The sequence below is a fragment of the Nelumbo lutea genome, chromosome 8, assembly GCF_056320005.1.
Source record: "Nelumbo lutea isolate HS-2025 chromosome 8, American lotus-T2T, whole genome shotgun sequence".
NCBI lineage: Eukaryota > Viridiplantae > Streptophyta > Magnoliopsida > Proteales > Nelumbonaceae > Nelumbo > Nelumbo lutea.
The window spans coordinates 52,636,689-52,651,275 of NC_142691.1; positions in this window are offsets into that span (position 1 = coordinate 52,636,689).

The following is a 14,587-nucleotide window of genomic DNA, read 5'->3' on the forward strand; positions in this document are numbered from 1 at the left end:
CGGGCCGGGCTAAGGTTGACACATTAGCGAGGTAACCTTTTAACTCGTCAAACGCGAGCTGGTAGTCCTGGGTCCATTCGAACCCTTTGCCTTTGATTGCTTTGAAGAAAGGTAGGCAGCGGTCTGCTGATTTCGACATGAAGCGGCTTAGAGCGGCTATGCGGCCGTTTAGCCTCTGAACTTCTTTTACTTTCCGAGGTGGTCTCATATCTAGAATGGCTTTTATCTTGTCCGGGTTGGCCTCAATATCATGCCGATTAACAATGTAGTCTAGGAATTTGCCCGAGGTGACGCCGAAGACACATTTGTTGGGGTTCAATTTCATGCTAAACTGATGCAGGATTTGGAAGACAGAATCTAAGTCTTGTATTAATTCTTGTGAAAATTGTGTCTTGACGACCATGTCGTCTACATAGCACTCTATCTTTGTGCCAATCAGGGGCCGAAACAGCCTATTTACAAGTCTTTGGAAGGTCGCCCCGGCATTTTTTAATCCGAAGGGCATGACCTTGTAGCAATATAGGCCGAACTCGGTTATGAAGCTGGTTTTTTCCTCATCGGATGGGTTCATCCAAATTTGGTTGTTGCCCGAGTAGGCGTCCAGGAAGCTTAGCAACTCATGTCCCGAGGTCGCGTCCACTAGGCGATCAATTCTAGGGAGGGGGAAGCAATCTTTCGGGCAAGCTCGGTTCAGGTCGGTGTTGTCGACGCACATGCGCCACTTGCTGTTCGTCTTTTTTACCAGCATCGGGTTGGCCACCCAGCTCGGGTAATGGACTTCCCTTATGAAGTTTGCTACGAGGAGCTTCTCGACCTCCTCGTCGACCGCCCTCCAGCGCTCTGGGGCTAAGTTGCATTTCTTCTGTCTAACGGGTCAGACTACAGGGTCAGTACTAAGTTTGTGAGTTATCAGGCCGGGGCTAATGCCGGGCATGTCAGCCACGGAACAGGCAAAAATATCTAAATTTTGAAGTAAAAAACTCACCAGTTTGGTTCGTAGGGGTTCCTCGACGGAAGCTCTGATTTGAAGTGTGCGAGCTGGGTCCGTAGCCGAAGTCAGGATCGCGACCGTTTCCTCTGTGGGCGAAGATCGTTCCTCACCCTGCTCCGTAGGCCGCTCTAGTTCGAGGTCGTCGGCCGCCTTGGTTTTTCCCTTCAGGGCGGCAACATAACACTTGCAGGACTCGAGCTGGTCGCCCCGTGCTACCCCTACACCGAAGTCCGAAGGGAACTTCATGGCCAAATAGTAGGTGGAGACCACCGCTCGTAGGATATGCATGATCAGCCGCCCTATTATGGCATTGTATAGGGAGGGGGTCACGACCACCAGGAAATCATGGTTGAGTCTGACCGCACAAGGCCATGTGCCGACTTCCACAGGTACTGTTATTTTTCCGAGGGGCCTGACTTCCTCTCCGCTGAAACCCACCAGGGGAGTGTTCGCGGGCTTCAACTCGCTCCTCTGTAATTGTAGCCGACCAAACGCTGATTTAAAGAGGATGTCCGCTGTGCTGCCCGAATCTACGAGTACGCGTCTGACCTCGAAGTCGCTGATCCTTAGTTTAATGACAAGCGCGTCATCATGGGGGTAGCGGACCCCTCGCGTGTCGTCCTCCGTGAAGAAGATTGGTTCTTCGGTCTTTGGTCTTTTTGGGGGGTTCCGTTCCTCGAGGGCCGCTTCGCAAACTGAAGTCCGGGCCGCTGCCGAGGTACACCCTGCTACCACCGAACCTCCCACAATCACGTGGATGGTTCCCCAAACTGGCCTCTCTTCCGGAGGCTGTCGCTGCAACGGTTCGGCAGGTCTACTGCTAGACTCGGGGGCATCCTTTTCGTGCTCCCCTTGCCGACCTGCCTTATTGTTATTATTGTTGTGTTGTACAAAGTTTCTCAAGTATCCGCGACGGATGAGCCCTTCTATCTCGTCCCGGAGTTTATTACACTGCTCGGTACTATGACCATGGTCTCTATGGAAACTACAATACAAATTCTTATTTCTCTCGTTCGGATTTCCCTTTAGGCGAGGTGGCCACTTCACGTACGGGGCGTCCTTGATTGTCATTAAGATCTCGGTCCACTTTGTGTTTAATGGCATGTAATCTGTCCGAATTGCTAGGGGAGCTTGGAACGACAAGTTCGGCTTCGGCTCCCGGGCCAGGTTTTTTCTGTCGACCAGGTTGGAGAGATCTCCTTCCCTCTTTCTTTTCTCGTTCCCTCCTTCGGTTTGTTGGTTGATTTCTTCCTTTGTCCTCATGAACTTGTCTGTGAGCTTGAGGAATTCGGCCACAGTTGCGGGCTGGTTAGCCACCATGTGCCTTGAATTCTTTGTGCGTTACCCCTCTTTTGGCCGCCATGAGCTGCATTGCAGGGTCCAACCGCGATATCTACAAGCATGCTTCGTTGAATCACTTGATGTAGCCCCGGATAGATTCTCCTTCCCTTTGGACTACTCCGAAGATGCTTTCCTCTATTATGGGGCACTGTTGGCTGATGACAAAGTGTGCGATGAAGACCTGCACGAACTGGGCCCAACACTTTATCGACCCAGGGGCTAGGTTCCTGTACCAAGTGCGGGCTACCCCCCTGAGGGTGGTGGTGAAGGCCATGCACATGCACGATTCGCTGGCCCTGGCGAGGTGCATTTGGGACTGGAAAGCGTCAACGTGGTCGTTGGGGTCGAAGGACCCATCGTACTTGTCTAGAGGTGGGAGCTTGAAATTTCTGGATAAGGGGACTGCCAGGAGTTCTGATGCGAGGGGGGAAGGAACCGAGAGAATCGGGGCAGCTCCTACCTCGTTTGAGCTCGTCTCTTTGCCTCTGAGCTCTGACGAGACACAGGTGGCGGTTTGGCGACTTCGCCGGCGCCTTCGTTGTTGAGTGGGCCTTGTACTGGCGCTGCTGGCCTCCGTGTTACCAAGCTCGATGGGCCCGGAATGCTGGTAGTCTGCCGCCAAGGCGCCGAATCGATTTTCTGTGAGCGGGAACTTGGGCTTGGAGCGCCGAGGTGCCGATCTCGTGGGCGAGGTTCCCGACCCCCTTACGAGTTGCGAGGCGGGGATGATATTTTTCTCTCTTCGGCCTGGGGACGAGGCCTGGCTATTACGGGGGTTCTGGGGCCGGGAGGCCTTTCCCTGGTGGGGGCATCCATCCTGCGGGGAGGCCTTGACCGGCCTTGGAGCGGGGTGGCGAGGTGGAAGTAGTGGTTGGTTCAGTGGCAGTTAGGGGAACTGCTGTTGATAGTGATACTGGGAGATGTTGTGCAGCACTTGGTGCTGGTGAAGCTGGTGCTGCTGGAACTGTTGCATTTGGGCTTGCATTGCTCGCATGCACTGCATCAAGTCGTCCAACCGGTTTTGGTTGGCTGCTAGGGGGACAGCAGTTGGTTCAGTAAAGGTTGTCTCAATAGGGGGAGGAAAGGGGATGCTTGTGGTAGGAAGGTTTACGGGCGCCACTGCTTGTGGCGTGTTCAAGCTGGGGATCCCATCCACTGAAAGGGGGATGGTGAACTGTCCAATGCACACTACGGGGACTTGAAGTTGTTCCCCAGTTGTGTTTGTCTCCGTGCCACGTCCGGCGTTGCTGGAGGAGGCCATGAGTGTTGGGTTTTTTTAAGAAAAGGGGTTATGGAAGTTTGGAGGGAGGCTTTTTGAAGCGTTCCCACAGATGGTTCCAATTGATGAAGCGCGATCCGGCCAGTCTTAGCTGTCAACGACCTTGCTTCTGAACTGGGTAGCAGGGAACCTGAAACGGTGGAGACGAGGAAGCTCCGGGGGGAACCCGATGTAGCGGCTCCGAAGCTCAAGTTAGAATCCTTCAAAAGCAAGATAACACCAGATAACGCAAAGTTTGCATACATTGTTTGTTGGGGGCAGGGGGCTCTTATAATCACTTCGCGCACTCGCTCCGAGGCCCTTGTCAGGTCGGGTACGATTACCCTTGCGCTTGTCAATTCGGACGTCGTCCTTTCTACTGGGACAGAACCGTCACTGCCTAACCGTCTCTCTAACTGGAGATGGCGGTGTCAGTGGAGATGGCAGGTGGCCGTTTAGAGTGTGGCCGCCAAGCGTTAGATCCCAAGTCAGTCAGGTGCGGTGCCCTCAGGCACGGACTTCCTCAGTGTCAGGCATGGTATGACTTGTTTGGTTTTGGTGCCCAAAGGTGATGTGGAGTGGTGAGCGAGGCGAAGTCTTGAGTTCGGAGGTATCTATAGGGCAGGTCAGTTCGACGAGGTGTATCCCGAACCATTACAAGGCATGCCAGTTCGGCGAGGTATACCCCGAGATGTTACAAGGTTGGCCAGTTCGGCGAGGTATATCCCAAGCTGTTTATAAGGTTGGCCAGTTCGGCGAGGTATACCCCGAGCTGTTACAAGGTTCGCCAGTTCGGCGAGGTATATCCCGAGATGTTATAAGGTTGGCCAGTTCGGCGAGGTATATCCCGAGCTGTTACAAGGTTGGCCAGTTCGGATTACTCTGGTTTTGGGCCAAGGGTGAGTTCGGGCCCCTCGTAGGGAGTTCGGTCCGCTGGTGTCCCCTTGTTCACGCCTAGGCTTGGCCCTTTTTCCGAGCTGTTGTTTCTGCCACGTGTCGCATAACTGTGAGGTCGGGCCAAATTTTCCTTCATCACATTGTTTTAGAAATAAACCTAAACTGATCAACATTAAAAAATTGCTTCAAAAAATTAAATTTATCAACGATAGGAAATTCCAACATTGGGGATCACCCCACTATCGCACTTAATAATGACATCAAAAGGATCTAACAGAGGAAGAATTGAGTTCAAGTTATCTACACTCACAGCCCGCTGATTACTATCCAAATCTAAACAACCAAAACCATTCAGCTCTAAGAAAATTCTCCAAACAGCATTTTAAACCCAGTGGACAGATCCATAAATGTTCTTAAAGATCAAATCATTCCTAGTAACCCACACAAAAAATAGAGCAATAGCAATCCAACATAGCACATTATTTGTTTCAGGAATAGAATGGGAAAAAGTTACATATTTCTAATAAGAATTCTGCAAATGAGTTAAATAGGAAAGTTAAAATCCTAAGTCCATATGGAGAAGCAAAAAGGACAACTTTAACAAAAGGACAATAACAAATTAGATGAAGAATAGATTCTTGGCTTGAATATTGTACAATATATAAAATAATGGTTCAGACTTTATTATCTTGATGTAAAACGTATAATGCTTGGAGAATTTATATTTAAGAAGAGATAGAGGTTCGAGAAAGATAACAAGGAAGGATAATGCATGCAACATGGGTCCCATGATAATACTCCCCCTCAAGTTGGAGAGAACAGGCAGGGCACTCCCCGCCTCACGGGGACCCCGATCCCTGTCTTGTGGGATCCTCACTAATATATGTATATATGTATGCATACATTTATATATGTATATATCTATACATGTATCTATATATTAATACTTTTAAAATATTGTTGAATATGTTTGAATCTTTTCTAATATGGTTGTAATTTTCAATTATTTTATTTTTATTTTTTAAATAAAATAAAAAACAAAAACAAAATGGTTAACATTATAAAAAATCATGGGGAGTGGGGATCCTCATAGGGATGGGAATCCCCATGGGGACGGGGATGGGGATAAGATTGTCCCTGTTAGCGGGGACGGGGATAGAGAGACGCTCCCTGTCCCCGCCCCACCCCATTGTCATTCCTAAACAAATTGGACTGAACTTTCTCGCGAACAAGGTGACAATCAATCTCGATGTGCTTCGTCCTCTCATGGAAGATGGGATTGCAGGCAATGGATATGACAGTCTTGTTATTGCAAAAAAGTCAAGCAAACGATGGAGTAATGCTGAGATCTATCAGTAAGTAGTGTAGCCATTAGATTTAATAAGTGACACTAGCCATAGAGGATAATCGGCTTCAGGGGAGGAATGGGGAAAAATTGCCTACTTCTTTTAACTTCTAGGTGACGAGGCTATCACTAATGTAAACACAAAAACCTGTAATGGGGTGTTGAGTGGAAGCACAACCGCCTCAATCTTTGCCTCAATAAGCATGCAACGTAAGAGAACTTTGAGAGGAGAGAAGAACGCCAAGACCAAGGGAGCTTTTGATGTAATGGACCCAAAGCACAACAATCCAATGAACTTGATGGGGCTTGCTCAAAAACAGGCTTAGAAAATTGATGGAGTAGACGATATCCATCCGAGTGATGGTCAAGTACTGCAAACGACCAATCAAGCGTATGTACTTGGACGGATCAGACATAAATGGCCCATCGTCTCTGCCAAGTTTATTGTTCTATTCCATGTGAAAGTCGACTAGTTTGGCAACGAGAAGCCCTACATCAAAGATGATGTCCACTGCGTATTTATGCTGATTGAGAAAACTATCATGCTTTGAGCAAGCAACTTCAATGCCTAAAAAATACTTTAGAGAGCTGAAATCCTTGAGATGAAACTTGGAGTCAACTTGGCGACAGTAGTGAGATCATTACCATCAATTAAAATGTCATCAATATATACTAAAATTGTTGTGAAGGAAGTGCTAGAATGTAGAACGAACAAGGAATAATCAACCTTCGATTGAATAAAGCCAGCTTCTAAGAGAGCATTAGAGAACTTAGAGAACTAATTTCATGAAGCCTGTTTTAGGCCATATAAAGATTTGTGGAGAGGGAAAACTTTGTTCTCCCCCTAAGTGGTGAAACCTGGTGGGAGTTGCATGTACACCTCTTCATCGAGGTTTCCATGTAAAAAGGTGTTATTGGCATCCAGTTGAGATGGACCAGCCTTTGATGGTGGCAATGGATAAAAGGCAACGCACAGTTCCCATTTTGTCCACTAGGGAAAAAGTCTCATGATAGTTGATCCCTTTAGATTGTGTGAAGCCTTTGGCTATGAGTCGGGCTTTATAACGCTCGATAAAGTTGTTAGAATTGTACTTAATCTTGTAAACTCACTTGCAGCCAATGGCATGTTTGTCGGGGGCAAGTCTATGATGGTCCAAGTGGGGTTATCCTCTAGGGCCTTAATTTCCTTGGCCATGGCATCCTACCAATTAAACCTAATCATGGGCCAAGTAGCCCGACGGGCCAGCCCAGCTTGGCCCGATCTAAGTCGGACTTGGACAGGATTTCAGGCCTGTGGTATCAGTTTCAGGCCTGACCTTTTTTTCTCGTTGGGCTTCGGGCTTTCTCAAAAAATCCCTACCCGAGTTCGGATAAAAATTAAAAAAAAATGTTTTTTCCAAATTTCTAGTCGGCCCCGGGTTCGGGCTTGAACTTTGGCCTTTATATGAGGGTTGGGCTCGGGCTCAAGTCCTAGGCTCGATGGTCAGGCTAGGCTTGGCCTTGGGCTTGAACATATTCTATTAATTTAGAGGCAAAGCCCGGCTTGTAAACAGGTCTATTGCCAATTAGGGTCTTGAACGACAATCGAGAAGGTGGAAGGTTTAGTATGAGTGGTAAGTGAACTAAGTAGTGCAAGATGAGAGGGTGAAATGCAATGATAAAGAGAGTGATGAGAGATGTATGTAGGCTTTCATGGAGCCAATAGTGATTGAGCCGAGTAGCAATAGTTCTATAGATAACATGGGGGTTGTCGTTCCCTTGTAGAGTAGTGGCTAGGCACTGGTGGGGGAGTGGGGTTGGTGACAGGGCTGTCAGAAGAGAAGGGTGGAGTTAAGGTCATCCAGTGAGGGTCATGAAGGGTTGGTTCGATATGCACCAGAGGGGTGGAGGGTTCAATGATTTTGGCAACAGGCCAAGAGAGGATAGGTGATGAAGTAGGAGGGAGAGAGGTCGATGAGAATGGGAAGACATCCTCATGAAAGCCAACGTCCCTACTGGTGAAAACGGTGCGATCAAGGAGATCATAGAGTTTGTATGCTTTTTGACCATGAAGGTAGCCAACACGGGGGTCGAATTTTTCAGTTGAAAGGTGGCCAATGGAAGCGTAGTAGAGAAAGCTAACAACATGGAGGTGATCAACTGAAGGTAAGCAAGTGATGGTGTTTGCGCTCTACGACCCCATTTTGCTAAGGAGTGGAGACGTACCTATGATATTGGAGGATCCTATGGGATGTGAGGAACTATTGCATGGGCATGGGCTGCGAGAAAATTTCCCTATCATTATCCGTGCCAATGGATTGGATGGCATAACCAAATTGAGTGCGCATGCAATTAAAAATACATTCAAAATATTTGTGTTTCGGATTTAAATTGCATGAGAAATATCCAAGTGGAGCGAGTGTAATCATCAACAATGGAAAGAAAATAGCGTGCATCAGAAAAGAAGGATTCACTAGGGAATGTGCACCCAATAAAGACGACGGTAACTTATGTCAGAAAAATGATAGAGTTTGCCAAATTGCTTACCTAGTCCAATCATTGTCGTGGTCGAAAGGTCTTGGTACAAACAATGGTTAGCATAGAAAGTGATACAGCAATTCAGGGCTTTGATTAGTTTACTGATGGAAAGCAAATTAAAATTAAAACTAGGTAAATAAAGCACATACAAAAGAGATATATTTGTTCAAAGTAGCTAAGCCAATGGAGGTAACAGTCGTCATGCTACCATCTGGGAGTCTGATGGGGGTGGCGTTGATTTGTGTTGGCGGGTTTCGTGCTAGTTTTTGCTATGAGTGCAACACTGTTAGCCAATATGGTTGATTGTGAGTGAATCATGCAATGAATTTCATCTTGTAGGACAAGAGAGTAAGATTTCCCAACGGAGGGAAGAGGGTCCATCAATAAAATCTAGTGCCTCACGCCTGAATAGGTGTCATTGAGACCCATGAGAAGCTACGTTAAATGTTACTATTGTAGATGTGTCCTATATTAATTTTTTGGATGCTGAACATGAGCAAGCTGATGATGGAGAATAATTAGATAATTCATCCCAATGGCCTTTTAGTATTGTAATGTGTTGTGACGGAGAGGTTGTGTTGTTGGAGAGTGCCCATGGCTTGCTTTAATTGATAGAACCATGTTAATGACTCACGACCATTGAGTAAGAAGGGGGTCGATTGAGTTAAGTTGTTTGGTGGAACCATCAATGAATCCCATTTTGTTTTCCGTAGAGAGCCATTATCATGACTCGATGCCAAGTCATGTAATTTTCTCTCATGAGTACGGATGTAACTAGGATGCTCTCTAGGTTATCTAAGTGATGGAGGTAGTATGGACTATTGACATCGTCAAAAGTGACGTCGGTCGTGATGGAGGCTGAGGTATCAGAATAAGAAGTTGCTCTGATACCTTGTAAAATAATTATTCTGACTTTATTATCTTGATGAAAAGCATACAATGTTTGGAGAATTTATATACAAGAAGAGATTGAGGTTATAGATAGAGATTACAACAACTAATTAGATTAGCAAGAGTTTGGGTTATCCATGTAGAGGATAATGCATGGTGGGGAAGGATAATGCATGCAATGTGGGTTCCATGGTAATACAATCAGCCAATCTAGTTTTTGTGTAAATGAAATTTCTAAGCAAGCCCATGAGAAAATTCTGAATTTCAAAGCCATCTTTAATTTCCTAACCTTTCTAATTAATTTTAACAAGTTGTCATCCAAAGATAAATTCAATCACTTCTAGGGTTGAAAGTAGAAACTCTTAATTGAAAATAATCCATAAGATGCCCCCAACCAGATGAAAATATCATGAGTTTCTAGCCTGAAAATAATCTATCCGAACAAATGCTCAAGTTTACTATCTCAATCTCCTTCAGAATTTCTCGTCAAATCTTTAATCACTAAACATTGATTGGTCTTATACGGAGGACCAATAGGAGGATGTAATTTAAAAACCATAAAAAATACAAGGATAATTCTAGATATTAACATGAGAATCTTTACACACTTAGACACCTAGATATAGCAAAAGGATCCGCAAATATTTATATAGATCTCTCCAAATTGGGGAGGCAAAGGTAGTTATTCTGCTTGGAAGAATTTCATCATTTTTGAGATATTTATTCCTTAGGAGTTTCACCCATAAATAATTTGACTCCTTAATATATCTCCAAGCCAATTTACAAAGCAAAGCTTTATTTCAGAAGTTTAGCTATTTAAAACCTAGACCACCTTCTTTCCTAGGAACAAAAAGGAATAACCAACTTACCAATTTAGCCCCAATTTATTTATTTTTAGAGCCCCTCCACCTAAATTTCCTTTGGGTTTGCTCAACCTTTTTAAGGCTTTGCTTAAAAAATTTAGTCACAGTCATACAACACAAAGGAATAGTTTTTAAATTTGACTAAATCAAAGTTCTTCTCTCAGCATAGGATAAACACGATGCTTCCCACTAGGCTAATCTACTTTTCATCTTATCTAAAATGAACTCTAAAGATTCATGTTTCTATTTTCTCCATAAAATAGGAACTCCAAGATATTTATAGACCTTGGGAAGGGGGAACATCTTCATTTGTCATCTTAACACCTTTTGACCTTTAGTTGGAATATTATTACTAAACCAACCAAGATTTCTGAAAATTGATTTTTAATCTAGATTATTTTTTAAATTCCCTTATCGTAACCTCAATAAAGTCAAAAATCCTCTCTATTAGCTTTCCTAAAAAGTAATACATCTTCAAAAAACAAAAGATGTGATATTTCAAAGGCCTCTCCAGCCATTTTAACTCCCTTAAGTTTCCTTTCATTACTAGCTTTAAGAATCAACCAAGTTAACCCCTCTATGGATATAACAAACAAATAGTTAGGCATTGGGTCCACTAACCTAGTGGCACCAAAATGACCTTCTGCCACTCCATTAATCAAAACAAAGAAATTCATAGTTTACAATACCCTAATTCTTTCAAACTTTACAATAAGTAATCCCATTCTAGAGTGTCATATGCTTTTGAAATATCTATCTTAACAATCATAATACTTCTCCAAAATGCTTTTTTCTTGGCATAATGCAAGATTTCATGAACTTACCTTCTTGGGACAAAAGCACTTTGAATAGGAGAAATACATTTTTGGAGCAATGTTTCATTCTATTGGCCAAAAGCTTAGTAATAATTTTATATAGAACATTACATAAACTTATTGGTTGAAAACCCTTAACCGTACAAGGCTCCATGAACCAACAAGTTTTGATTTATTCTACTAACAATTTTTTTATTCTAAAAAAAAAGTCACAAACAAAATAAAAAAGATTATGTCCCATGTCCTTCCAAAATATTTGGTAAAACAAAGTTGGGATACCATTAAGCCTAGGATCTTTTAAAGCTCCTAGAAAAAATGATCACCTCCTTAACTCCTCCACAATAAGTGTTTTAAGCAGAGAAATATTATCTTCTACCATAATTACTTGCTCAAAATATGAGGAAACTCTATGGCATATTCTCTTTCAGACCTAAAAAGTTTTTCAAAGTGATTCACAAATAACAAATATATTCTTTCATAATCAATGATCCATTCCCCTTCCTTAATTCGATCTAATCTAGTCATTATGTAGCAACTAGCAAAACTTCCTACCCCCTAGATTCCATTTATCTCTAATTAGCTTCCAACAATCCTCTTCATATAGTCAAGCCTCAATGAAATGAAAAGGTTTTGGTTTATCATCAACTTCTAAGTTAATAACAAGAACAAGAGGTATATGATCCGAGCCCTATCTTGGACAAAGGAAAAAACATATAGAGTCAAATAGTTCCAAGCAATTCATTGAAACAAAAATTAGATCAAGTTTCATTTCCAATATGCCTAAACTTCTTTAACTAGTACTCCAAGTATTTGACCCTCCACATACATTTATCTCATTAAGATGGCATGAATTAACAAAATAAAAAAGCACATTTTATAAATTTCTTCTGCAACAATGCTAACATGTTATGATCCTCTAATTCATTAGATTGAATAGAAAAATCAACATTAAAACCACCTAGACAAATCAAGGGTGTATTACGAGTCACATGTTGCCTCATAACATCATGAAAATGCTCCCAAAAAATGATATGTGCACGAATTATGTGGTAGTGGCAACATGAGACTTGGTCAAGTTTGTTTCTTTAGTCTGTTAGTATCTTTGAATATCTTTTAGCCAGTAGTAGATAAGCTTAGTTTGTTTTAGTAGATAAGCCCCAGGGGTGAGCAGTTCCTATTTTATTTCCTAGTTTGTAGCATTGTTGTTACACAGTAAGGCTATAAATATAGCCTGAAGGAGTGAATAAAAATCATCAGCATTTTCTGCCGTAGAATTCTTTCTTTCTCCCTCTCTCTGATCCTCTTCTCCTTTACTTAAATTCAGTCATATCAAAAAATTAATTTTTTCTGCTTATATGTTCCTACATGCAAAAAAACAAATTAACTATTTCTTAGTTGTAAGATACAATTCTATTGAAACTAAAATATACCTAGTTGATGAAGACAAAATATCCACAAGAAGATTTTCCTTGCAAAATAAAGATAATCCTCCTACTCTTCCTTGAAATTAAACAAAAAAATAATTAGGATATTGCAATTTACTAGCAACCAACAAAATTTTTTCATTTGAAACCTTGCTTCATATAGAGAAACAAAATCTAGCATTTTAAATTTAAAAAAGCAATTTAAGTTTTGAAAGAAAAACTTTCTTGCCACTCCATGATATTTCCAAGAGGAAAATGATAAGCACTTATTTATTCAAATGAGATGAGAGATTAGGATTACCCAATAGTTATTCATCTTGATTGCTCTCCAGATGAAATATTGATTGCTTTGACCTTGCCTACTCCCTACCTAAGCTCCTTAATTATGATTCTTTTATTACCTATGGAAGCAACTACACATTTATGAACTATTTCCTCAACCATCTCAGGGTTCTTTCCTTGTTCCATAAAGCCCCTTCATCAATGGAACTCAATGCCCCTGATTTATAGGTAGAATGAAACTCGCCATCATAGTCCATCTTGAGTTGTTTAGATCCATGAACTAACCTTAATTAGTAAATCCATACTCGATCTTTGAATCCCCATCACATTAGAGTTTGGGTTAAGTCATGGCCTAAAAAAAAAAGAAAAAAAAAAAAAGAAGAAATCAAACCCAAAGTAGTTTGATTTAGCATCTCTAGAATTCTGCTAGCTTGAGAAAGTAAGTACTCATGATTAGGACCTTCGACCCTATTAGGCCTAGGATTTGTCCAAGTCTTACTGGCCAAAATTTGTGGTTGTGCCACCTCACTTGTTGTCATTTCTTCATTGCTACTTGTTGCTGCCAAGGAGCTTTCTACCACCCAACTCTTGCTATCACCTCCACTTACTCCACCATAACAAGAATCCGAAGAAGCTCTATTTCCTTGACTTAATCTTCTCTATTCCTCGATAGAGTCCTTAAAGTTTGGAGGATGTTATTCCTCCCCAGATTGGTTGAAGTTGCATGGCGCATCTATGGAAACCATGTCTTAGACATCCACACATATAACAAATTCTTAGGAGGTTTTCATAATAATAAACCACCTAGATATGAGGAGCAACAAAACTTCAAACTTTATTAAGAGGTCAATCAATGTCTACGATCACATTTAATCTAATAATTGCACCATTTAACTTAAAACCTAGGCATGCGAGTAATGAAGCTCCAATTCCTTGAGCAACATTCTCTCTTACTAACTCAAATGGAATTTTATAGACTTGAATCCAAACTACAACCTGATTCAAACTCACTGCCTTTGGGTTCTTAATTCCTACCAATTTGGCACTTAGCCAAGATCAACCATTGATCATAAATAACCCATGGACATTATTTCTAACATTATCATAATCCTATTGATATTGAAACCTAAATCGATAATAACCATGACTAAGTGATTAGACTAAAAGAATGTTTTCGTTCAATCCCTAACTAGTGTAAACCCTATTAGTAATATCTTGAAGTGTGATGAATGTTCTAAGGAGCATTCTTCCTATTAAACACAGCCTATGGATGGATACTTCTAACCTCCTTCATTATTGAGCTACTAAAATCAAATAAATCTATATCTTGATCGTCATTTTTCTGATAAGTATAAGAAAAAATTTTATTAAAACTAAGGAGAGAATACAAAAAGGAGATCAGTCCAAAGAGATCAAGGTGGCAATGAAAAATTTCCACCCACCCTCTATCATAATGACTAACCACAAACTGCCTTAAGACCAAGAAAACTTCCATCTAAAGAAAAAAACAAAAAACCAAAAACCAAGCTTACCTATCCATGAACCACTTACTTGCAATGAGAAACAAGAAGGCTATAACTAAACTGATCTCCTCCATACCACCCCTACCTCTTCCCCTGGTTGACTTTGCCATCCTCATATCTATTTTGATAGAAGTATCCACATAAAAGTCCGCCAACCTTCTCAATTTCCTACTTCCTGGTAATCCTCTAAACTTGAAATTTTCATTAGCCTCATCAAGAGAAACATTTCTCTCTTATAGTCACCTTCTTCATTGCTCCATTGTCTCTCTTTCCCTCTCTTTTTGTGCCTCTCGCTCGAAGCTTCTCTTACTCCACTCTCCCATCCCAAAAAAAAAAGCCATACATCTTAGCCACCTAAATTTTTCTATGAGTTTTTCCACTGGCCTTGTACTTGATACCCTCCCCTCTTTTGAGGTTGACACTTCTTGAATACTCGGGAG